The 27,336-nt window shown below is 38.2% G+C and overlaps 1 protein-coding gene and 1 pseudogene across 3 annotated transcripts in view; both read right to left on the bottom strand.

Annotated features, from left to right (window-relative positions):
• ATF6 (activating transcription factor 6) overlaps positions 1–27,336 on the bottom strand; it is a 208,241-nt gene that overhangs the window by 68,536 nt on the left and 112,369 nt on the right. The window lies entirely within an intron of this gene.
• On the bottom strand, positions 10,296–11,060 carry LOC114047578 (annotated as a pseudogene).

Here is a 27,336-nt window from a genome sequence, read left to right as displayed (position 1 = left end):
AGATAGCATATTAAAGTCCTTTGCAAACTTTAATGAGATATAATACAAATGCTAGCTATTATTATCATTAAAATAATTGTTTTTGAATTGGATTGTATGATATCAAGAAATTCTAAGTGCACAAAAGTATAAAAAATATTCCATACTGGCCTCCTTGCTGTTCTTCACATATGACACTTCATTTACCTTGGCACTCACTGGCTGGTCCGCAAATATAGAATTCTCTCTTTCTTACTTCAAGACTCTTCTCAAATACCACCTTCTATAGGAAGCTCCCTTGGTACCTAAGCCTTTCCCTCCAAGACCATTTCCCTCTAACATGTACTCATCTTGCATGTACCTATTCATTTACATTCATCTCCCCCATTAGTATGTAAGCTCCTTGTGGGCAGGCACAATCTTATGTTATTGTCTTCCTTTTCATGCTGAGCACAGGGCCTGGCATGTATTTAAAAAATGCATAATGCTGATTAATTGATAATGATGAGAATAATCATAGCTCACATTTACGTAGCACGTTACAAATTACAAAGCACTTTTCTCATAACAACTCTGAAAGACAGTGCCAGCATTATTATTCCATTTTAGAGGTGAGGAAACAGGCTCCAAAAAAATTAGGTGGCTTGCCCAATTTCACACAGATTGCCATGTCAGAGATGAGATCTTTATAAAAGGTCTCACATGGGGAAGCTAGGTGGCACAGTAGATAGAGCACTGGCCTGAAATCAGGAGGACCTGAGTTCAAAGGAAGACCAGAATTCAAATTAAGCCTCAGACATTTACTGGCTGTGTGACCCTGAGCAAGTCACTTAACCCCAATGCCTCCAAAAACAAAAATAAAAGGTTTCATATACACCAACATATTTATAGTAGTTGTTTGGAGTAGCAAACAAAGCACAAGCAGATACTCATCAATTACTGACTGGCTAAACAAGCTGTGGTATATGAACATAACAGACTATTATTAAGCTATAAAAAGGATAAATTTGATGAACACAGAAAAAAAAAACCATGGGAAGACTTATAGAAATGATACAAAGTGAAATGATTAGAACCAGGGAAAACAATTATGGAGTAGATTGAAAGCATTATGAGAGGGGAAGCCACTAGAAGTTGAAAGGAGGGCAGCAAAGTCCTCTTGCAGAAGGTGAGATTCAAGCTGAATCTTGAAGCAAGCCAGGAAGACTAGGTGGCACTGAGGAGAGAGAGTATTCCAGGTATGTAGGACAGCCATTGTAAGAGTATGAAGATGGGAGGCAGAACATGGGTTTGTCAAGAAGTTAGGAAGTCCATGTAGCTTGATCATAGAGTGTGTAGAAAAGAATACATCACAAGAAGACCGGGAGGGTAGGAATAAGTCAGGTAATGAAAAGCTTTAAATCTGATCTTCAAAGTAACAGGATGCTGCTGGAGTGGCACACTGAAGGAGGGGGTGACAGAGATAGACATGATTCAGGAAAATTGCTTTGCTGGTGAGTGGGAGATAAGAGAAGGGGTAAATTGGAGGTAGAGATCAATAAGGCTATTGTAATAACCAAGGCTAGAGGTTAGGATGGCCCATGCCAGGGTGGCCACTGTGTGAGTTGGGAGTGCTAAAAAGGGAACATAGTTGAGAGCTGTGATGAAGGAGGAAGCAACAAGCTCCAGCAATCAGTGGATAAGTAGAGTGAAAGCATAAGCAGAGGGTGACATTGAGGTTGTAGGCATGGGTAGCAGGGAGGACAGCAGTGCCTTCTAGAACAAGAGAGAAGTTCAAAAGTGGGAAAAGTGCTGTAGAAAGAGAAGTTCTGTCTGGGACATGTTGAATTTGATATACCTGCAGGTATTCATTTTGAGATGACCAAAAGGGAAAGGTGATTAAGAATAAGGTGATTCAGGACAGGAGCTCAAGACAGAGACTAAGGCTGGATATACAGATCTGAGAATCATTCACATAGAGATAATAACTGGACTCATGGGAGCTGGTAATGTTTCTAAATAAGAATACAGAGGAAAAAGAGAAGACTGGAAATATATGAAGGGGTCAAGTTGTGAAAAGCTTTAAATGCAGAACAGTTATGAGGCAATAGGGAGCCACTAGAATTTGAGCAGAAGATAAGAGAGCCAGCCTGGCTTTAAGAACAGGTTATAACACATTTAAAACACATTTCCATTATTGACAGTAACTACATTAAGCAAATCAGGGGAATGCTGTAGATATCATTTACCTAATTTTCAGCAAAATACTTAATAATAAAGTTTCACTTATGGAAAAGATCATGAGATATAATCTAAATTTGGGAAATTTGGAACTAGTCTAGTCTCAAAGAGTTGATATTAATGATTCAATTTTAACTGTGAAGCAGGTCAGCACTAGAGTGCTCCAGAGATTTTGTAGAGAACTAGATAAAGGTAAAGATGTCATTTTTATCAAATGTCTTCAATTGCACAAATCTGGGAGGGACAGCTAATACACTGAATGAGAGCTGGGATCCAAAAAGCTCTTGAGATGACAGGTTACCTGGGGCTGAATATAAGAAGATAAAATTTAACAAGCCTAAGAGTAAAACAGTTAAGTTAATAAACACTTATTAAATGTTTATTATTTGCTAGGCACTGTGATAATGGTACACTTAGGTCCAAAAAATCAGCTTTACAAGTTAGGTGGAATTCAGCAAGGAAAAAAAATCCATGTGTTTAAAGACTGCAGGCTCAATATGAGTCAACATTATCGTATACCAGCCCCAAAGCTGAAGTAGATATAAGCTTATGAGAGTTCTAGAGTCCATGACTAGGGAGATGACGGTTCTACCACATTCCCTCCTGGTCAGACTACATCTGAAGTACCCTATCCAGTTCTGATGGTCACATTTTAGGAGGACCTTAGTTACGGTGGGTTCAGACAAAGACGAATTCTTTAACTGAATGTCAGTTATCCATATCAGTTGAGTAAAAGTTGTACAATTTATAGCCTAAATAAAGCATTTTTGATGAAGTTAGGTAAGAACTGATTAAAGGTATTTGGGATGGTTAGCCTGAAGAGAATGCTTTGGGGGACATAACTATATGGGGTAGCAAGGTGGCAAAGTGGAGAGACCACTTGGACTGGAGTCAAGAAGACCTGAGTTCAAATCTCGTCTCAGGCTTTTACTGTGTGGCTCAGGTCAAGTCACTTAACTTCTACTTGTCTCAGTTTTTAATAGTACCTACCTCCCAGAGCTGTTGCAAAGATCATATGAGATAATAATTGTAATGTGCTTATCATAGTGCCTGACATAGTAAGCACTACATAAATGTTAGCTATTATCATTATAAAACTATCTTCAAGAATCTGAAGGGCCGCCACGTGGAAGAAAGATTAGGTTTTGGTGATAAGCCAGATTCATGGGTAAAGACCTCACGTTTACTCATACTTCCTTGTTTGGTACTTTGCTCAATGTTAGTTTGAATAAATTTCTCTGCAGTCAAACCTGTTATAGAGTCCCATATATTTTTAGTATACAAGTGGCATATATCTAAGGAAAGCTTTTATAGCTATAGTTTATAATAACTAGTTTTAAAACTAATAACTAGCTTTAAAATATTAATAAACAATAAACATAGTGGTGCAGTGAATAGAGCTCTGGCCTTGGAGTCAGGAGGACCTGAGTTCAAATCTAGCCTCAGACCAAACACCTGACACTTAACTAGCTGTGTGACCCTGGGCAAGTCACTTAACCCCAATTGCCTTAAAAAAAAATTCTCTCTAGTAAGAATATGTTGTTCCATCCATATGAAATAACTATCTGTGCCCAGATTCATTACAGTAACTCCCCCAAACACTTTAAAATACCTGAATGCCAAGGCACAATAGCTTGTCTCACAAATGTTTAAAGGTTTACATAGGCAGTTAGATGGCCCAATGGATAGAGTGTTGAGACTTGAGACAGGAAAAATTGAGTTCAGATTTAGTCTTCAGACACTTAGTAGTGGTATGAACCCTAAGCAAATCACTTAACTTAAGCAAATCACTTAACTTCTTTCTGCCTCAGTTTCTTTAACTGTAAAATGATAACTATAATAGCACCTACCTTCCAGATTGTTGAGAGGATCAAAGATATAATATTTGTAAATGGTTTAGCACAGTGCCTGGCACATAGAGTGATTAATAAATGTTTGCTCCCTTCCCTTACTGCTATTAAAAAAAAAATATGCCACAGTCAAGAACTCACCTAATATGCAGAATCCTACATAAATGGATTTCTGCTTATATTCTCTAATTGCCACTACAATTTGGTACAGACCACAAAAGCATCTACTAATTAAGGTAACTATTTTGTGAATATTATACAGACCCACATAAACTTCATATATACATTTTAAAAAGGAAAATATTTACTATGTTGCTTCTGCCCAGTCAACAAGCATTTATTACATGCCCAGCCAGGGGTGGGGAACCTGCAGCCTCAAGGCCACATGTGGCCCTCTAGGTCCTCAAGTGTGGCCCTTGGACTGAATCCAAACTTCATAGAACAAATTCCCTTAATAAAAGGATTTGTTCTATAAAACTTGGACTCAATCAAAAGGCCGCACCCGAGGACCTAGAAAGCCACATGTGGCCTCGAGGCCTCAGGTACTACCCTGTACTAAGCCCTGGGGCTACAAAAGTAAAAAATAGGTCTTGCTTTCAAGGAGCTAATGTGATAGTTTACAACATGCAAACAACAATGTACAAATATATATATATATATATGTAAATATGTGTGTGTGTATACATACATACATATGTACAGATATACATACATACATATATACATACGTACATGGATATGAGAATGATAAATTGGAGATAATCAACAGAGGGAAGGTATTGATTGAGTATTAAGAGGGATTGGGAAAGGCTTCTTGCAGAAGACAGGATTCTAGCTTGGACTTGAATGAAGCCAGGGAAGGCAGGAAACAGAGATGAGGATAGAGAGCTTTCTAAGTGCTGAGGACAGACAGTTAAAATATCAGGCTTTGGAGTTACAGCACAGAAGCCAGCGTCACTAGATTTCAGATCACACGAGGGGAAATAATACGTAAAAAGACTGGAAAGGTAGGAGGGGCCCAGGTTATAAAGGGCTTTGAATAATAGAAGATTTTAGATTTGATTCTGGAGGTGATAGCAAGTCATTTGAGTTTATTAAACTGGGGCAGTGGGGAGTGGAGGGACAAACTTAGGCCTACACTTTCAGAAGATCAATTTGGCAGCCAAGTGAAGGTACACTGAAGTGGGAGAGACTTGAGGAAGGAAAACCAACAAGAAGGATATTGCAAAAGTGCAGATGTGACATGGTAAAAATCTGACACCAAGGTGGTGGTAGTATCAGAAAGGGGAATACATAAGAGATATTATGCAAGTAGAACTGATAAGTCTTGGCAATAGATTGGACATGGAGGGGCAAGAGTGAGGAATAGAGGATTTACACCCAAGTTGGAAGCCTCTGTAGACTGGATGGATGGCAGTGGCCTTGAGAACTAACAAGGAAGTGGGGAAGAGGAAAGATTTTTGGGGAAAGAAAATTAATTCAGATGTCTATGTGACATCCAGTTCAAAATGTCCAACAGGCAGTTAGAGATGTAAGACTGAAGGTCAGCAAAGAGATTAGGGCTGGATAAGCAGATCTGAGAGTCATCAGTATAGAGATGATAACTGAAGACACGACAGCTGATGAGATTGCCAAGAGTAGTACACAAGGAGAAAGGAAAAGGGTGAACACAGAGCTTTCAAAGATATGCATGGTTAGTGGGTGTGCTCTGGATGAAGATCCAGCAAAGGAGACTGAAAAGGAATAGTCAGATAGATAAGAGGGGAACCAGAAAAGTATCATGAAAACCTAGAGAGAGTATCAAGGAGATGAGGGTGATTGACAGTGTCAAAGGCTGTAGAGAGGTCAAGCAGGATGATGGTTAGGCCATTAGATCTGGCAATTAAGAACTTTGGAGAAAATGGTTTTGGAATGAATGAAAGTGTAGAAAGTTAAGAAAGTGGGAGGAAAAGAAGTAGAAGCACCAGTTATAAACTACTAAGAACCAAAGAAGAATTGGTGAGATTGTCTTTAAATCTTAAAATGTGAATTTAACATCATTTTTATTATTTAAGATTGGTACTTCACTCAACAGGGGGACACTATATCGATTTGTTTCTTTTTAAAAAATAAGTTTTTATGGATCCCTTTTGTTTTAATCTCATTTTTGGACACAAATTTCCCCTACCTCTCAGAATTGAAGCTTCCCTAAATAACAAAGAAAAACAGTAAAAACAATGGATACAGTGTTTGGGTCTGATAACACAGGCAACATTACTCACTCATAATCCCCCACCTCTATGCTAAGAGGAGGTATGTTTCAATACTTTTTTTTAAGACCATTGTTGTTATTGTTGTTTTAAGTTACTCAGAGTTTAGCTTTCTTTTTATTGTAGATCAGCCAATTTCAGTGATTCTGATAAAGTTCAATTTGTGGTTCCCCACTAACTAGTATAAATATTTGGATTTTAAAATTTCCACAGGAATATTTAGACACAAATTTACCCCCCTCAAAAATCTATTTCTGCTAAAATAAAAAAAAAGCTCAATTAACTTTACTTACAAAGATAAAAGCATAAAATAAATAAAAGCATAAATAAATATAAAAGCATAATAAATAAAATATTACAAATAAAAGCATAAAATCCACACCTAGGCTTCTAATACAAATAATAAATACATGATATAGTGGATACTATGTGCTAACAGTAAGTCCAAAAATAGGTTTATCCTAGAAAGACCTATTCAACCTATTAACAAGAATTCCCTATCCTCTAGCTCCCCTCAAACACACACACACACACAGACACACACACACACACACACACACACCAAAAGATTATCTCTTTTTTTTTTTTGCTAGGAGGACACTTTATACAAGTGCTCTAATATAGTTTGGTACTGTTATAATAGGAAGAAAATTGCAGATTATGAATTAAAGGACTTCAACATTTAGCAAAAGGTCTAACTTGAATGTTATAGTTGAAGTACTTCAATTCTAGAATGAAGTTTGAGAGAACAAAAGTATAGGGAATAATCAAAAGATAATGGTTAAGTTACAGACATAATAAATGTCTAAACTTCACAAAGTAGTTGCTGATAGCTGGATAACTGTTAAGCTCTAGGACTGCTCACAGTACCCATCTCACAACATGTGCAGTTAAATGCCTTTGTCAATGTCATAAACTGAAATAGTGTGCCTGGTACTATCCTAAATCAGACATAACACCTTAAAAGGAAAACAAGGAAGAGGAAAATCTCTTGAGAATCTGGAATGTAAACAGATTAAGTGTCTTTCCATTAGGCAACTTCCACTTGGTGGAATGCTTTTTAAAGTTCAGATCTGAAAGACTTGGACTTCTCATTATTATTTCAATAGGAAAGTAAACTTGTTTCATCTGCTGATATCACTTTCCAGGATTTTAGATTGGGAGGGGAGAAGGAAGGTGATGAGTTTCAATTAGCCTGCATCCTAATTTTCAAAGGACTTTTTAATTAGACTTCACTCTAGAGATGAACGGAGCTACTAACTAAACTTCATATTTTAAATATAAAGTTCCATTTTAACATATGAGTATAAAGGCTAGTCCCAGGTAATGGGGGCAGTTTTAAATATTCAGCTATCTCTAAAATACATGCAGAATGGAATGCAAGGATTCATTCGTTTTAATAACTTCACACATAGTGAATAATTTCTTTTTAAATCCTTTTAGGGATGACAAAAAGTGAAAAAACAGAAAGTATGCCAAGAATACACTAGGTACACTCTGAAAGACTGGTTACACCTATTTTAATGAACATAGCTACCACCCTAAGAAAATGAAAAAACAGCCCACCAAAAAAGCAGCTTACTTCAAAGACTCATAGATATTTCTCTAAGGAAAAAAACATGTGAAAGAAAACATCTCTGCTTTAAATCTTTAACTTCTCTAACTTACAGAATGTTTTTACAGCAGTTCAGAGTGGGTCTGTATAACAAATGGTCATGGTAATTTTCACCCACAGCAACCAAAATACACTGAAGAATACAAACTCCAATGGGAAAGAAGACTTACTCAAAAAAGATTTTTTTCTTTACCTGGGGGGGAAGACTGATGATTCTTGTAAGCAGGTAGATAAAAACTATTTTACGATCACATCTTGAGAAAGAATAGAAAATCACCTATCATGTGATTCCTATGTGTTCTAAGGAACTTTTACAAGTTCAGATAATCTTGTCCTTAGTCTAACAGACAACTTGAAAATGGAGAAATATGTCACCCTAAGCACTAGTTTCTGAGATGATATATTTTAGTTTCATCTCCCACAAAGCTCTAAATTTGGTGGAATGATTATTTAGATGAAAGCCTATTGGAATGTACCTTTATCCTTTGCAAAAAAAAAAAAAAAAGTTAATTTGCGATATTTATCTTTTCTCCTTCTTATTAGTATAGACATTTCCTTGGCAAACATAGGGACCTTCTAGAGAAATATCTTAATACTTTAGTTTTTATAACAAAGTGTGCTATGGTAGTCTCAATTCCAGATTTCACTTAAGAACATCATGTGAACTTAGGACACACCCAAAAGGATTATGGCTCAAAAACCAAATGGAAAAAAATAAGGCTACCAATTTTCCATGGAAATCATCTTATTCTCACAAAAAAAGTAATCAATATAAAGGAAGAACCGACCCATTCATCTTCAAATCTGCACATCAAAATTAGCACAAATGCCTCTTTGCAGTCTAAACTCAGAAATGTAATTTGCAAGATACAAGCAAAATGCTACAAAAAATTATTTTCTAACAATAAATTAATTATTCATTCATTTAATGTGAACAGGGATGCCTGTTTCCTTGAAAAAAGTTTCTTTGTCACTTAGTGCAGATGAAGTTCTGTGGGGAAGGCACAGATGTAGCTGAACTGAAGATGACAAGAGTGGAGAAAGGACTGATCACACATTTTCAAGAATTCCTCTTAAGTTTCTAGATGATTCACTGTGCTCAATAATTTACCCTATATGTTCAGTTATATGTCTAGGAACATGGCAAAAAGATCAATGGGGATTAGAATTAGAAAAAACCTAACTCAGGCCTTTGGTTTGAAGGCTGTTATGTGACCTAAGCCAGTCACTTTGACTTTGTGCCTTCACATCTGTACAATGAGGATAATATTTCAAACACCTGTTTCACAAGGCTGCAGGGGGTTGGGGGGAGGGAGTGCTTCCTAAACTTCAAAATGCTATAAAAAATAGTTACTATTATTATGTCTATAGTTTTTAAAATATCGGACAACAAAACTTAGCAACAAGAATAATTACCTACTAATAAAGTTAATTCTATTCATAAAGCAGTTAATTGGCAGACAGTTCTGTCCTTTTTCCTTGACTAGGGAGGAGAAATAAGGTTATAGTGAAAAATACACCTGGGAAGGAGAATGAAGAAGGAAATCTGGTGGAGAAAGGGGAAAAAAAAAAAAACGATTTGGCAATGTCTCATAAAACAGACTGAGAACCAGAAGATGCACTATATGTTGTTAATATAGCCAAAGGGAGAAACTAGGGAGCTGGGCAGAAAAGCCATTCCCAGAAAGTTTGACTCATCGACACAAAGGAGACCTACATGTGCATTTGTACAGAAAAGCTTAGGATATATTACTCTGCATATGCTTTTTTTTCTTCCACAATGGTGTTTGGGTTGGAAAATATCAAAAGGAATGAGTCAGCCTGAGGGGGAAAAAACATACATCTGAAAATAAAAATCAGATAAGCACACTTAAGCCAACATAAAATGTTAAACCAAGTTTTATTTCAACCTGCTAAATTTATGGCCTAAATGACCTCAACATATATCCCCTTAAACTCCTCTCTCTGCAAAAACAAATGATGGTGGAAAGGGAGAATTCCTGAGGTCTTAACAAAGTAACACATTGCAGAACCAAGGGAAAAGTTTCATTAACTTCTCTTTTAAGCTTTTGTTTTTAATGAACAACCTTTGGAAAAGTTCAGCGTCACCCGTGCCACAGTAGTCACCTACGAAGCTGCTTTCCTTGGAAAGGCAGTCTTTTCTCCTTGGCCAACATACCCCCTCACACGCGATGGTCTGCCACCAATCTCCCCCCCAAAGGAAAACAAGAACACCACAAAACCGAAAGAGGGTTCAGGAGGAGCCGCATCGAACTCGAGGCCAACAGAAGGGTGGGTGGGCGCCCGGTGCCCAGGTCCCGGCGCTCGCAGGCCTGGTCGGGCACCTTAACGACTGCCGGCGGCCCAGCCGCGGGGGCGGCTTCAGTACAGGTTCTCGGTGTTGGCGCTCCGAGGGGTCTTGATCTTCTCGATGTTCTTGAGGATCACGTCGTGCAAGGTGGCGTACTGGTTCCGCACATGCAGCAAGATCTGGCGCACGCTGAGGTACTCGTTCTCGTCCACCTCGGCCACGGTGCGCCGGTAGTCTTCCACCTGCGGGTACTTGACGATCTTGGACACGAGCTTGGCGCGGGTGTTGTAGTAGGTGGAGAAGCGGCGCAGGTACGAGGCGGCCGTGCTCTCCACCGTCCACAGCTGGTCCACGGTGTCCTCCTGGATGGACACGCCGAAGTTGTTGCCGTCCTCCACCCTGGGGATGAGCAGCTGCACCCACATGCGCACCGTATTGCACTTCTCCCTCAGCAGCTCGATCTCGGGCTTGACGCGCTCGATCAGCTCCACCAGGTGCTGGTTGCTGCGCAGCAGCTGCCCCTCGCCCCCGGGCAGCTCGGCGCCCTTACCGGGAGGCGCCGGCTGCAGGCCGGCGGGCGGAGGGAGCGGCGGCTCTCGGTTGGGTCCGTCGCCCGCGGTGTCCGGCGTGTCCTGGGCGGCGGGCGGCTCCGGGGCCGGCACCGAGCGGATGCGGGACAGGTCCTGCAGGCGGAGCTCCTGGACGCGGCTGTCCAGCTCCGACAGCTTCTGAGGGAAAAAGGTGGACACCAGATCCTCGGCCTCCTGTGCGATTCGGGCCCGAAACGACTCCACCTTGCCCTGCACGTCCTGCTCCACCTTCAGCAGCGAGGCCATGGCCGGGCCACCGAGCGAGAGTCGTCGGGGCGGGCGCGGCCTCGCCGCTGCCTCGGCCGCGGTGGCTGCCGCCGCACCAACTCCCAACAGCCCGGGTCCCGCTCACCGGAAGTGACGCCCCGCAGCGGCGGCCCCCCCAGGCTCGCGTGCCCGCCGGGGTGGGGATGGGGGCCCCGGGAAGCCCCCGCCCGTGGGTCTGGGCTCCTGGATGCCAACGGTGGTGGGCACGTCCTGGAGAAGCGCCCCCGGGGCCGCCCGGGCTTACGGAGAAGACGAGGCCCTGCTGCCACTGTGCGCGGCCACGACGCATTGGAGAGCCTTCGAGGCCCAACTTCGGGGAGATCCTCTTCCATCACCCCCTCGAAGTGCTGACGGGCCAGCCCGGGGACACGAGGCACCATCCTGCCTTTCCTTCTTCGAACAATTAAAGTTACAGAGCGCACGGTAGTGTGTGTAATCTGGACTGGGCCTGCCAGCCCCTTTGGGATGCTCTACCTGAATCCGAGGGATGCTTTTAAACTTTACTCCAGGGGAAACCTGGCTGTGCTGTCCGCAGGCCCGAGCTGCTCTCTGACAGCCAAACCAAACTCTTTTTTGGCGCCGGGATTCTCGGTGAAGCTGTATGGCTGTCAATCTTTGGAAATATGAGGTTCCTTTACTCAAAACTGGACGACCAAGTACTAACTACCAAGTATGACCTGCTGCAAAACCTCCAATGTAACCTGACCATACCTTATTTGTACATAGTAGCTTACTTGTCTCTACCATGAAATGACTGAGCTCTTTGAGAGCAGGGATGAGGCTTTGCCTTTTTTGGTCTTTCTTTTTATACCCAGAACTTAACAGTGCCTGCCATATGCTTAGTGCTTAAAAATGCTTGATGGCTCGACACAAAAGATATTCAAGAAACAATGCAAGACAGAAAAAGAAAGTGGGCTGGTCACTAACCTAAGCAATCACTCCAACAACAAGCAATTAAACATCTATTATGTGCCCTTGGTACTGAGGTAGGTCCTGAGAATATAAAGAAAAAAGTTAAACAGTAAGGATGGTTCACAGCCTATTCCAATGCCATACGTTTACCCAAGAAATATTTGTTTTTTAACACTTAGAAAGTAGCCTCTAGGCTAGGGTATCAGGTATATTCTTTCTATAAGGAATTTCTAGGAAAACAGGAACTAGAATGGCCAAAGATGAGAGGGTTTGACACTTGGAATCCCCAAAGACAAACTCACAGCTATTAAAAAGAGACTACAATTACTGGTACTCCTTTTCATCCCACACTCCTAAAGCAATGGGGAGGAGACCAATCATTTCCTACCTCCCCATCCTGCATCCAGATAGGTTCTGTGCTCATACAGCTTGGATGAGATGGGAGTCACCAACTCTACTCCATCATTTGAGATGGAGGACCACCAAGCCTTATGTAGCATCTGTCCTGCAGTGGGCTCCTGGGAGTTCTCTAGGTGTAGGGCTCCCGCAGACCTCTTCCACTTCTCTCCCACAGTTACCTGACCTACTGAAGTTACTTAAAAACTGCTGGACTTTGCCATATACCTTACTGCTGAACCCTTACAACTTCTGGACCGTTCCATCCGCCCTTCAGTTTAACTCTCTTGATGTGTCCGTTGCTCCCACTAAGTGTGGTCCCTTAAGAGGGGCTGTCTCACTTTTACTAGTATTCCCAATCTTAATAATTCATTATCTATAAGTATATCCAGTGAGCACACCATGCATATGTTCTCTGGATACTAAAATGCTTTACAAAAAAAAAAAGAATCTAAATATGAAAGCTGTATTTGATGAAGACATTCTAAAGCACGCACACACATATCAACTACAGCTAAGAGGAAGAGTCACCGAAATAAAAATCCCTAAGATCACTTGTTAACCTACTAGTAATTCAGGAACATGATCTCTAGGATCCTTGGTCAATATACATTTAACACCAAGCGCTCTCTGTACAACAACCCTAAGTTATCGTTGCTTTCCATCCCTATTATATATGTGGAAAAAAATTCAAAAAGTCACAAAGTTAGTAAGTAGAATTCAAATCTAGGCGACCTGACTCCAAGTCTGGTAAATTTTCCACTAATCCACTACAGTCTCAAGTTTCCTGTACTTAAACAGAGTTCTCTATTCATCATTTTATGAAGCATCTCTCAAAAAAAAAAACCAAAAACTATGTTCTTCTTTATTAGTACATAGGCTCAAAATTGAAAACCAAATTCCCATATTTTCTAAGATTTCTTCACAGATGTAAAAATTACTTTGGAGACATTTCCTTTTACATCATATTTTGAGAAAACTGCCTGCTCAGCAAACTATTCAACATGATTGGTTCAGAGCCAGAATTTTTACTTACTATTCATTCATTCATTCACTCATTCATTCATTCATTTATGCTTTTTGGTGAGGCAATCAGGGTTAAGTGACTTGCCCAGGGTCACACAGCTAGTAAGTGTCAAGTGTCTGATTTACTTACTTTTTTAAAATAGCTTAGCTGATGGAAGATATATGAATTTCTGAAGAGTAAAGTGAAACAGGAAAACAATATGCAAAACAACTGAATGTTATGTAATTATAATGATTAAATTTGTCCCCAAATAAAAGATGAGGACATGTATTCCCCCTTTACTGGATAGATGGGAAACGATAAGTGAAAAATACTACATATGTTGCCAGAAACAACTTGTGTTGATTAGTTTTGCCGAACTGTTTCTTTTTTCTTAGAAAGCATTGTCTTTGGGTACGAGAGGAGAAAGTGATATATTCAAATGAATATGATATAAAAATTAATATATCAGTATAAATTTTTAAAAAATTTTAAAAAGTAGCTTTGATAAGTCATTTACTTCCACTTTTAGTAAAATTTTCATTTCTAATGCAGTGTGATGGCAACTGAAGAGCTACTAAAGCATGACATAAATGTAAATTTCTACTTACAAAAGCTAATATAATTATTTATATTAAATTATTATTAACTGAGATGTCTGTTAAAACAAATATAAAGTTCTTCATGTGTTCTAGCTTATTTTGTCATGGGATATCTTAAAAGTATGCTCTATTAAAGAGAATGCTACATTTGGAACCAAGAATGCTTGGTTCCATCTGACACATAACTAGCTCTGTGACCAGAGTGGCTTAACCTGTCTGAGCTTCGTTTGTAAAATGGGGATAATAGTACTTACAGTACCCATCTTATAGGAATATTGCAGATTATATAAAACACTTTGCAAACATTAAAGTGCTATATAAATGCCAGTTATTATTTATTACTGGCATATTTATTGTCTTTATCAACCAGAATTGCATTAGGGTATAAGGTTTTTCAAATGAGTTCCATCACCAAATTCTGCTTGATACATGTGTTCCATGTGGGGTCCTAGCCTTTACGGTATCTCCTTGCCACCTTCTCCTGGTAATTCGTGCTCTGTTCTTCAAAGATCACAGAGGTAGCTCAGATGAGGGAGTTGCAAACTTTTAGCAGGTCCTCTGCAGTCTGACCATCACTGTCTTGGGCTTTTGAAACACCAGACTATAGTTTGGGTCTAGGATGCACAGTCAGAGACTTGCCTCAGGCAGATCTCCAGTATACAATTATTGGTCCCAGCTGCTCAGCTAACTGGAAGGTTTTACAGATTCGGAGACACAGAAGTGCCTGACTATCCCTGTTCTTTTCTGGGCGCTAACTCTGTAATCTCTTGCTCCTGTGACAGGCCCTATGATGAATCTAGACCCTAGAAATCCAAATTAAAAAACATAGGAGAGAGACCACTAGCATCAAAACTAGCATTTCCTGGTCAAGCACCATGATTCAAGTCTCAGAATCTCCTAAGCAGGTAGAGGAGTCAGAGGAGTCCAGGGAAAGTAATAAAGGATAGTTTTGGTATTATGGATGTATTTTAGCTAAAATACATCCTGAGATGTATTTATACACTGAGATACAGTGTATCTCAGGGTAAAGAAAGTAACCCAATCCTAGAGGACAGAATAGGAGCTTTTGTTTCGAATAGGAAAGGGTATCTTCTCAGAGTGATACGCAAAACATACAGAAGACATTACTAGAAGTTGGCATTAAGGGACAGGGAGTATCTTCTTGGCATCCACATCTTTTTTAATATCTTCAATCTTTATGGCCAAGTTGGGAATTTCGTAATTCTGAGCCAAATACATTCCAACCACATTGCTGAGTATGATTCCAAGCAAAAACTGAATCATGGTGATTTGCCCCTATTCTGGGTTCCATAATGAGTCTCAGATCCCTCCTCACTACTAAGAACAACATCATTGCTTTCATTTTCCTCTTTGAGGTTGAGTTTGCAATTCCCTCTCTACGTCAGAGAGTTAGCACTGAAGCTTTTGCTCTAGGGATGGCCCCTCTCCCCTTTCAAGGTCAGAGGTGCTGAGTCTATAATACTAGCTTGGTTGTTAAAGAGACACTGCTATGGCCCTGTTCTCCTCCCCAATCTGACTCCACAATCCTGACCTACTCTTGATCCCCAGTTCTTGGCCTGGTCACCTGTTTGTGGGTCAAATTTGTGATCTTATACTGGAAAAATGACACACTGTGGTTTCTCCTTCTATTTCCTGATCACTACTCCAATTGACACTCTTCTTAGATCTTTGCTGGATTGGTTGGGGGGGAGTGGTGAGCTGTGCTGTATTACTTCATACACTACCATCTTGGCTGGTCCAATGATCTTTTAATTGCCATATCTAATGACCTTTTCTGAATCCTTATCCTTCTTAACTTCTCCACAGCCTTGGCACTGGTGGCCACCCTCTCTCCCTGCTGATCTTTTCTCTCTAGGTTTTCACGACACTGCATTCTCCTCCTACTTGTCTGACCACTCCTTCTCAGTCTCCTTTGTTAACTCTTCATCCAGTACACACCCACTAACTGTGGGTATCTCCAAGGGTCTAACCCGGGCCCTTTTTTCTTTTCTCTCCACACTATCTTGGTGATCTCATCAACTCCCATGAATTCAATTACCATCTTCATGCAGATGAATCTGGGATCTATTTATCCAGTTCTCACCTTTCTCTTGATCTCCAGTCTTACTTCACCAAATGCCTATTGGACATATTGACTTTAATGTCTTTCAGACAGCCCAAACTCAACATATCTGTAACAGAACTCATTGTCTTTGATTCCAACTCTTCTCTGTCCTAAACCTCCCTTTTACAGCTGAGGACACCACCATTCTCCCAGCTGCCCAAGCTCTCGGCCTTGTTATATTCTTAACAGCTCATTCACAATCACCGCATATATTCGATACGTTGCCAAGTTGTCTTCCTGCCTATCTTCTCAACATCTTTGATATACATCTCTTTCTGTCAACTCACACTGCCACCACTCTGGGACAGGTCCTCATCACCTCACCTAGGCACTATTACAATTGCCTTCTAATTTGTCTCCCTTGCCTCAAGTCCAAAGTGATCTTCCTAAAATTCAGTTCTGACCATGTTCCGCCTCTCCCCCGCAACAAAATGCTGTGGTTCCCTGTTACCTCCAGGACCAATTATAAAATCCTCTGACTTCTAAGACCCTTCACAACCTGGCCCCTTCCTACCTTTTCTGTTTTCCTACACTTGACTCCCCATCATGTATTCTATGATCTGGTAACACTGGCTTTAATGTTTCTCATAAAGGACATTCTATCTCTGGATTTTTCCTTTTCATCATTTCCTCCATGCCTAGAATTCTTTCCTTCCTAGTTTCTGCCTCCTGGTTTCCTTGGTTTCCTTCAAGTCTAAGCTAAAATCCCACCACATGTAAGAAGTCTTTCCTGATAATACCTTCCTTCTAATTATCTCCAATATGTCTTGTTTGCATATAGTAGCTTGCATGTTGTCTTCCCCACTAGAATTTGAACTTTGGGTCAGGGGCCATAATTTTTTTTTTAACTTTCAGCATCCCCAGAATTTTAGAACAATGCGCCTAGCATATATATAAGTTTTTTGACTGACTACATGTCAGCTATTATTATTACAATGAAATCAAAGAGCATTAGGCAAAATCTTGCTGTTCATCATCTTACTTTTTGGCAGTTATGATTGGTAATAATGCTAAATAGTTTCAGAGATATTATTTAGACTATGTTCTTTAGGAGCCTATTTACCCAAAATGTGAGCTCCTTTTCTATTCTTTTCAACTACAGAATACACATTTTATTGCTTTTGCATTTATCGAGTGAAACACCAGAATTCTACTAGTTAGTTACATTAATACTTGGCTACAAAGTTCTTAAAAAATAACCTTCAATAAAATGTCTGGAGCCCAGCTGTCTGAATTTCAAAGAAAATAATGTCATCTTGAAGTAAGCAACCAAGAAAAAATGTTTGAAAATGCCCAGTAGTGCTCCCAAACAGGCTTAACAAGGCTCTATGACCTACATAAATTGTCCTCCATTTAAAATACAGAATTATAGACTATTGGCTATTGGGCCAAAAAAAAAAAGTGTCTTTGGGATGCTAGAGAAGTATAAACAAGGCTCAAGGGTGATATAGGAGACTCCTATTTCTGCTATTTATTCATAGCTTTTTATAAGCATTTGTGTTTGTTGGGTTTTTTTTTAATTAAATATTTTAACTGAGGAAGATGTCGGAAAATGCCTAAACATAATTTCTATAGGACTTCCTTTGGACTACATCAGGCTTAGGGTGAGGTAGGGAAAGAGGGGGCAGGGCTTGAAAGATACAAAATAAAAACCCCTCTAGAATGCCAAATTTCATGAGACATGCTTACTTTATTGCTACAAGTAAAGTAGTGGTTAACCAAATATTTTATTCTTGTAGAAAAATGCTTCCATCTCTAAATGCCAAATTCACTAAGCTGGAACCCAAATTTTGTGGTATGGCCTACAAAAATATCTACGTTCAAAACATCTTCGGAAGTTTCAAGTTCAGTTTAACAATTTTCACCACCAGATAATGAACAGAAAACTTAGAGGAAATGACTATCATAAAAGGACTCCAGGAAATATTGAATTTCTCAAAGTTCATTTTAAATCATTTCTCTAAATTTGATTTGCTAAGGTACCTTGGCATAATGGAAAGTGCCCTGATCTAGTGGTGAAACATCTTGGGCTGGTCTTAGTGCCCTCAATAAACATGCTGGGTGAACTCTGGTGAAGCACTTCATTCTCTCTAGTAGGATCACAGACCCAAGGCTGGGAGGCAACTATCTACTGATGCTCCCCCCCCGCCCTTGCCCAAAGGAAAACTGCCAGTAGGCACTCATTTTTTATTCTCATTTACGTCTATAATTAAGTATGTTGTAGTGGTGCTATGTTTGTTTAGTACAAGTGTTAGTAAAAATTGCCCTTTATTTGGCTGAAATAGAAAATTTCTTAGAGAATACCCTAAATTATATTAAATAGAAAGCCAAGAATAGGGCATGAATCCTTTGTTAAAATATACAGGTATTTATTTCCCTTTACTGCCTGAAGAGGTGGCAATATGGTTAGAGCACTGGGCCTGGAGTCAGGAAGACCTGAGTTCAAATTTGACCTCAGACACTAGCTGTGTGACCCTGGGCAAATTATTTAACCTCTCTTTGCTCAGTTTCCTTAACTGTAAAATGAGGATAATATTAACACCTACCTTTAGGGTTATTGTGTGGATCAAATAAGATATTTGTAAAGCACATAGCACAGTACTTGGTACACAACAGGTGCTTAGTAAATGCTTGTTTCCTTCCTATCTTCCTTAAATTAAACTGACCATGATAGGATCATAGATCTAAAGTTGAACAGTCATTAGAGACTATTTAGTCTAAGTTAAACATTTTATTAATGAGGCTACTAAAATCCAGAAAAACTAAGTAATTTGCCCAAGGTAGTGGCAGAGTTGGGATCTGAACTCAGGTCCATGTTTCCCAATTCAGCACTCTTAATATTTGAACCATTTTGCTTTCCTAACAGCAATGGGACTAATTATTATAAAATTTATGGCATAAAAATCATTGGTAACCATATGTGCAAAGAAGTTAGGATAGCCATTTCTTCTTTATATTATACAATATAAATTGATTGAATTCATTAAAAAATAAGTAAATTTTACAACTAAAAAGCTAGTCCCAAACATCTGAGGCTAAAAAGGACTTCATCAGAAGGAAATTCAAATATTTATGTTCTTAAATAAAATCCTAATTTTTGGTATCACTTAATTCAATGCAATTTAGGCTTTATAATCCTAAGCAACTTATATTTTTAGTACCCTGTTGTATATGAAAAATCAAGAGATCATGGACAAGCCATGGATGAAAAGCAAGAAGCCAAAACTGTCTAGATGCTATAAAATAAAATTTTGACATACATGAACAAGATTAACATATAGATATGAAAGTCAAATAATTTTAAAAATCCTAGACAAACAAGGTCAGGTGATGATTTTTTAAAAACTCTCTCTTTTTTTTTTAAACAAGGGTGTCATGAGAACTCTGAAGGACTTATGATGAAAAATGCTATCCATCCCCAGAGAAAGGACTGATGGAATTTGAATACAGATTGAAGCATACTTCTAAAAAATATTTGTTTTTCTATTTATAGTTTTCAACATTCACTTCCGTAAGATTCTGAGTTTTAAATTTTCTCCCCTTCTCTGGCCCTCCACTCCAAGATAGCATACAATCTGATAGAGACTCTACTTATACATTCATATTAAGCATATTTTCTCATTAGTCATGATATAAAGAATAATTAGAACTAATAGGAGAAACCATGAGAATGAAGCAATAAAACAAAACAACAAAAGAAAAGGAGAGCAAATGGTAGAACTAAACTTTGCTTACTTTATCTTTCTTGTTTTTGTTTTTGTTTTTTTTGGGGGGGGGAGGACCTATGTTTTCTTTTACAACATGACTAATATGGAAATATGTTTTGCATGACTACATATGTATAACCTGTATCAAATTGCTTGCCTTCTCACTAAGGGAGGTGAGGAGGAAGGGAAAGAATTTGGCACTCAAAATTTTAAAAACAAATGTTACAAATTGTTTTTATATGTAATTGGGGAAAAATAAAATACTAAATAAAGTTTTTTAAAAAACAAAAGTAAAACAAGGGTGTCTTTATGAAAAAAGTATGAGCCTAAAAAGGGGAGGCTTTACTTCAGTTTAAAATAGAACAAGAAATTATATCATTCCACAAAGGGAAAGAATGCTAACATATCTCCCTAGATGACATACTAGCATTTTGTCAATTAGAACGGCTTCACTTTTAGATTAACTCTGTAAGAAATGATCACAGCAATGCACTAAATTTGTTTCTTTTTTTTTTAAACTATGCATTTAAGTTACTAAAGCTTAAAACTGCACTAAGACTTTTGGGATATCCTGTATTAATAGCTGATTTCTACATAACCCTCAGGTTCATTGTTGGTTCAATCTGAGTATGCTTAATGAGACAGATGAAACCACAAACAACCACATCACACTCTGGTTTTTTTCAGTTATCTAGCTAAGTCTTTGGCCTCTTCAGACATCCTGTGAAAACGACGACATTACAATCAATACTGAAAACACTTACTATAAAGTATCACAGGACCACAGATTTGTAAGTGGAAGAAACCTTAGAGGCTATCAAATCCAGCCCCCTCATTTTACAGATGAGGAAACTGAAGCTGAGAGAGGTTAAGTCACTTGCCTAGGGTCACACAGCTAGTAAGGGTCTAAGGCAGTATTTGAACTCAGGTCTTTCTTATTCTAAGCCCAGCACTCTATCCACTGAGTTGCCTAGCTTCTTCCAATGACTTACAATAAAAGGCTACAGACTTTTTTGTACATTTCTGCAGATGGAATTGCATAACTTTTTCCTTTCAAATTTATGAAACCTTATGAGAGAGTGAAGGGGAGAGAGAAGAGGAAGAAGCAAAAAAATCTTCTTTTTGCTCCAAAAGATTATTAGTGTATGTGTGAAGGCCTAATATAGATATAACCCACTGCTCAGATACCAAACTCTGGGTTTGGACAGATCATATACAGTTTGGGTTCATCTCCTCACTCTCTTTCTCTGACTTACGCTCGTATGGCTTCCTCCAGAAATGCTGATATTTGGTTCATCTAGGTCTCAATAACAAAATGGAAAAGTCTCTTGGCTTATACAAGCACTCGGACTAACAGTATAGTTCAATATGGGACAGGCTTCATTTAATCCCTCCAAAACAGAGCGCACAAAGGCCTCATACTAAAGTCCCATAAGCTGTACCGAACACTCTCTTTCCCTCTGCTGTGATGTTCCACCTCTGCCACAGCTGGTATAATCGTCCAAATGTATAGTAGCACCCTAGGGCTGAGCCCTGTTCCTTACCCTTCCTGGAAGGGAATGTGCGTGGGCTGCTAAAGTGTTAATAACTTTTTCTCCAGTAAACCCCACTTTCCCTAGGGACCTATATAGTCTTTTAGGTTTATTATAGCACCACTTTAGGATTGAACTTTTCCACCTCTTGGTGCTTCTCTGTTATATAGCTCCTACTAGTTCTAAAAACTCAGCATTGTCCAGGAACTCCTCCTTAGAGTGCAAGAGGCTTGATCCCAGTTGTGCTGCTTGCCAAGGAACTAATAAATGACTTTGCCACTTTTGTTCTGTGATGCTGTTTGGGGTCCAAAAAGAATGTTTCCTGAAACACATGATTTCTAGAAGAGCCGACTTTGTTCAAGCTTTCTTTTCTCCCTGGAAACCAAAATCTATGTCCAGACAGCTCCTCTTCATCTCGCTCTCTTCTCCTTGTCTGTCTAGCTCTCTGAAGTAAAGGCCTAGACTTTGAATTGATCAATTAATCTTAATGTGCTATTAGTGGGCAACAAGTACATAGGATAATGTGAATTTACACTTTTCAAAAAGCCATCTTCAATGTCAAAGGGTCTCATCCTTTAATCTTTCTAATGAGGAGCTGACCTTGACCAATGTCCTCTTGGACATATTATCTACACAGATATCAACATCATTTAAAACAGTTCATTTGAGGAGAGCAGATCTTCTCTAATGTTACTTATATTTAATGTAACCTGAACCCCTAAATCACTCTCCTCAATATGTAGTCATAAAGATTAAAAGGTTATACATTATTGTATAAAGCAAATGCTGTAATACCCTAAAAATGAGCTACTTTTCTTTAGAACACATGGAAATTTAAAGGCTCAAGAATACATGAAAGGAGCCACTTTACTTATACTTGCTAATGAATAAAACAAGATTTTATAGAATGAATACTTTTCTATTATATATTATGATTATCTACTCTTCAAATAATATTACAAGTACATCCCTTTTAAAGACCCATTTTAGAGTTTCACCTGTAGTTTTCTCCTCAGTCAAATACAGATGAATAGCAGGAAACACAAAAAAAGTGATAGATGATAAATATCATGCAACTGTGAGTCCTGTTCTTTATATGTCACAGTGATGTGAAATATACAAACATGTCATCCATCTATCTAGTCTTATTTGGTCTCAACCACCTTGATTTTGGCAGTAAATTATGCAAGCCATTACTCTTTTGTTATAATGACTTATAGATATGTCATACTTTCAAAGAGTTTAAAAATAACATTTCATTGGTTGAATTTAAAGACAAGAAAATTTGAGACTGAAGTTCTATAAAGGGATCATTCTCTCAAGAAGCTGGAGAAAAAATTCGTCACTTGACATAAGAGTCAAGGGTAAAGAATATGAAAAAAACAGAAATACTGATGTGTTAGTTGGCTCTACTTTAGCTTTACCTTCCAAAAGTGTTGGATTCACTGTATCACAGAAGGCATACTATGTTCAATTCCCCATCTCATCTTGTCTATGAGAATAGCACAAGATAGGAAAATCTCTGTAAACTATAGCTATAGTGTTTCTCTGATCTATCAGTATAGTCCAAAAAAAAAAAAAAACCAAAGGGAAATAAGGTTACTCTGGAAAGATCTGTTCTTAGTGAAGTAATTACTGACTCTTTGGGATCACTGTTTCGTTTTCTAGATGCTTAGCAGTCAATCCCTTTAATAACATGTTCTAGAATTTTGCCAGGAAGCCAAGTCCAGCTCTTTCTTTTTTGGAAGTTAGGACATTTGTCCTCCAATTCTGCAGGACCACTTCTGTTCTCCACAGTCTCTCAAAGATCACTGACAATGGCTCAGCAATCACGTATGTCAGTTCTTTCAGTACCTTGGATATAATTCATCTGGGCCAAGTGTCTTAAACTCATCTGCAGTATCTTTTTTTTTTTTATTTTGTTACTTGAGTTTCAGCACCCTATTAGCCAACAGGGATTTCACACTATTCTTCTATCCCATCCAGTAAAAAGATTATTCTTCTTCAAGGAGAAAACAAAGCAAAATGAAAGTTGAGTAGTTCTGTCTTCTCTCCATCATTAGTTATTATTATCCCATTTCTTCTTTGATTTTCCTCTTTTCCTCAATATAGGTAAGAAACCCAAACCTTTTTTGTTGTCCTTAGTTTTCCTTATTAGCCTCAATTCATTCTGATCTTTACTATTCTGGATATGTTTCTTAAGAACCATGTCACATTTTTTTTATTGCTCCTAATTGCCACTTACAGGCCCCACATTTAACATTTTCATTCAATGGCCTCTTGTTCTCTGAAGTTTACTCCATTCAGATTTATCACCCTGTCCAGATCCTGGTGGCTCCTACCTACTAGCTTCCAGTTCATTCTCCCTTTCTCAAGTTCAGTACCTGACTCATAGTCATCTTTCTTTCTACCCCACAAGAAATTCTTATACTTGGAGACCTCAATTTACAAACTAATGTCTCCTCAAATACCCTGGCTTCCTAGTTTATCAACTTCAGTTTCTATGGTATAAAGCTCTACTTTACTTTAGCCATATACAGAGATGGTCATCAATCTATCAGTCAACTGGCATTTATGAAGATGGTGCCCAAGATGCACTGAAAAGGAAAAGAACTATACGAGGTGAAGGTAAGAAGTGAGTATGTTCCAGGCATGCAAAATAGCTAGTGAAAAGGTAGTAGGGGGAGATGGAGTGTCACTGTCATATGTGAATAAAGAGATAAGGCCAGTTAATGTCCACAGAGTCTGAAAAGACAAGCTGAAGGGCTTTAAGAGAGAAACAGAGTTTATACTCAATCCTAGAGGCAAAAGGAAGCCACCAGAGTTGGCTGCATAGGGGAGATATCACATGGTCAGATGTATCTATTTCTTTTTCTTTTAAAAAAATTCTTTGATATAAAAGTTAGTTCTCTAGGAGGGAGGGGGAAATTCAGGTAATTAAAAAGAAAATATCTATTTTTAAAAGAAACTGAAATAGAGTTAGAGTTCCCAGTGTTTTGCCAAGTATTATAACTAGATTTAGAAATAGGACTTTGATACCATGTTCTTTCATTCTTCACAGTTTTATTGTGAGAGGAAAAACTGCCCTATGATTAAAAAAGCTTTCTTTAAAGTTTTATTCTATCATTGCTTTAAAGAGAAAATTATAAACACAAGAAGAAAAGATGGCTTCTTTTGTTTAAAATAATTTGTTGGAAATAAAATCTATGTTCTCTAATGTTAATACAAATGTCTCTTTAATTAACCAGAAGATAGTCTCACTGGTCTCTTACCCCCCATCCCTATATTTCAAGTTACACAGTGCTTAGAATCATAGGGATCTGAGAGCTGGAAAGGAACTTAGACTCACCTAATCCCACTCCTACTTAATAATAAGAGCTAAGATTTAAATTGCACTTGAAGGTTGACAAAGCACTTTATGTATGCTAACTCACTTGATTCTTACAATACTGAGAGACAGGTGCTATTATTATCTCTATTTTACAGGGAAGAATACTGAGGCTGGGAGAGATTAACTGACTTGCCCAGGGTCACACAGCTAGTAAGTACCTGAGGCAGGATTCAAATTCAGGTTTTCCTGACTCCATGCCCAAGTGCTCTATCTTCTACACTCCCTAGCTGCCTACTTGGCCCCTCCTTTTTGTCCCTGAAAGACCATGGTTGTGGGTTGTTTGTGTGGTTGAACAGGAATCCAAAGAAACAAAATGGAAGGTCCTAATGGACATGAACAGCTGGAGGTGATTTAGAAAAAGAATATTTATGGGGTCTACTTTGTGTACAGAACACTCATTCTAGTAGACTCATTATATTAATAGACACTGAAGGGAAATACAACACAAACATATTTTAACCTGAGAAAGCTTGCAGTCTAAAAGAGAATATGGCAAAAATACATATAAAACCTCACACAAAAGCAAAATTTCAATATCATTTTAAAATAGAAAGTTAAACAAAAATAATGAGGAGATGTTAGGATGTATAGAATAACTAGAGCCAGTAAGTTACCCTAAGAAGAGTTCACATGGACTGATGCAAGAGACAACTCATATTAATAAAATACTTCAACTATGAATAGTATTTACAAATTACTTGATTCACAACAATCCTTGTGATAGATAGGGAAAGTATTACCTCCTTTTTATATATGATAAAATTGAGGGCAACAGAAATGAAAGATTATAATAACAATAGTGACTATTTATATGGGCCTTTAAAGTTTATAAAACATTTTATGTACATTTTCTCATTTGATGAAGTGACTTGTCATCAAATATTAATAGCTGGAGTAGTTAAAAGCTGACTGTTTTCAACATATGGAAATTTGCCTTGGCTTGGGCTTATCCATCATCATTAGAAATTTAAGAAACTGAAATCTTTGACAATAAAAATACCATTTTTTTACATTCTACATCCATGTGCCATAAGAATTCTCAGTTAAAATGAGTCCTTGAAAAAATCAATGTTCAAACACAAGCTAAAACCAGTAACTTTTAAAGTCTGTACTCAAAAGTCCAAACAGTTTTTCTTATGTCAGCTAACAATCTATTACAAGACCGAGGAACAAATGACTAAATCCTCTAAAACCACACAATAGCAACTCATACTTAACAAGCGGTTCCAAAATATGCTGATCTCAGGCAAAGATCTAAGTACCTAAAAGGAAAACAACAGCAAAATGCATTTATACACACTACTTCCCTTTTGAGAAGTTTTACAGCACTACTAATTAGAACACTGAATATTTGGCAACAAGACCAACTTTTCCAGTAAGTAGCAAATACATTTTCTCAACTTATTAGATGTAAGTAAGGTAGGGTTTTTTTGTTTCTTTATTTTTTCAGGAAGATGAACTAAAATGGACTTTCTTAAGGCCAATGTTACTTTCTGATTTGAAGTTTCAAAATTATACTAACTTTTAAACCACTGGGTTATTATTTAGCATTATGAAGGGATAACTTAATAAAGTGCCTAATTTACAATCAGAGTAAACAAGAAGTGCAGGTCCTGACTCATTAAAAAAAAAAACCACTCTACTTAAAATGCCCAGAAAGAAAATATACAGAATATAAGGAAGAAAGAAGGACTGTAGGGACAAATGTGCAATTTTACTCTTTGGTTACAAATTATGTCACATATGACTATAGAATGGGAAAACTAAAGCAAGAAGTAGGCATTGGTAATAACAAACATTTGTATGGTGCTTATAGGCTTGCAAAGGGCTTTACCTGCAATAATCCTGTTCAAAGTAGTACAGATATTATTATCCTCATTTTTACAGATGGGAAAACTGAGGCTCTGATTGCTCAAAGTTCCATAGTTAGTAGGTGCCAAAGACCAAATATGAACCTAAAGCGCTCTTTACATAATAATATATTTATCACATAAATCTAATATAATTACCATGAGTCAGGTGAATACCAACCTAGTCAATAGTGTTCATTTCTGGATATGCTTCAAAACCTGATTAAGGGGACCTGACTAAAATGACACACCATAAAATAATCAGAAGAGATAAGTATCTTTCACAGCTACAGCTTGGGGGAGGGGGATGTGTGCTTAATCAAACAGACGATATAGGTGATCCCAAAAGATAAAACAGAATTTCAGTTAAGAAATTAGAAAGGTTTTCGGTAAACAAAAGCAATGGAGCTAAGAAAAAAAGGAAGCTGTCCACTGGGGGAAAAAAATCTCTGTATCAAATATTTCTAATAAGGCTTTGATATCCAAGACATACAGGAAGCTATAGCAAATATAAAGACCAAAAACAAATAGGTAAGTGAGCAAAAAAGTTGAATAGTTAAGAGAACTATAAGCTATTAACAACCATTTGAAAATCTGCTCCAAATCACTAATAAGAAAAATGTGAACAAAATAACTCTGGGGTTTTACCTCACAACCAGCAAACTGGCAAAGATGGCAAAAGTTGGAAATAGTTAATATTAGAGGGGTTGAGGAAATAAAAAAATAGGCACACT

The sequence above is a fragment of the Vombatus ursinus genome, unplaced genomic scaffold (genome assembly GCF_900497805.2).
Source record: "Vombatus ursinus unplaced genomic scaffold, bare-nosed wombat genome assembly UNPS02014789.1, whole genome shotgun sequence".
In the NCBI taxonomy this organism is placed as follows: domain Eukaryota; kingdom Metazoa; phylum Chordata; class Mammalia; order Diprotodontia; family Vombatidae; genus Vombatus; species Vombatus ursinus.
Note: the sequence above shows the minus strand (reverse complement) of the source record. Positions and strands in the feature narration are given on the sequence as shown.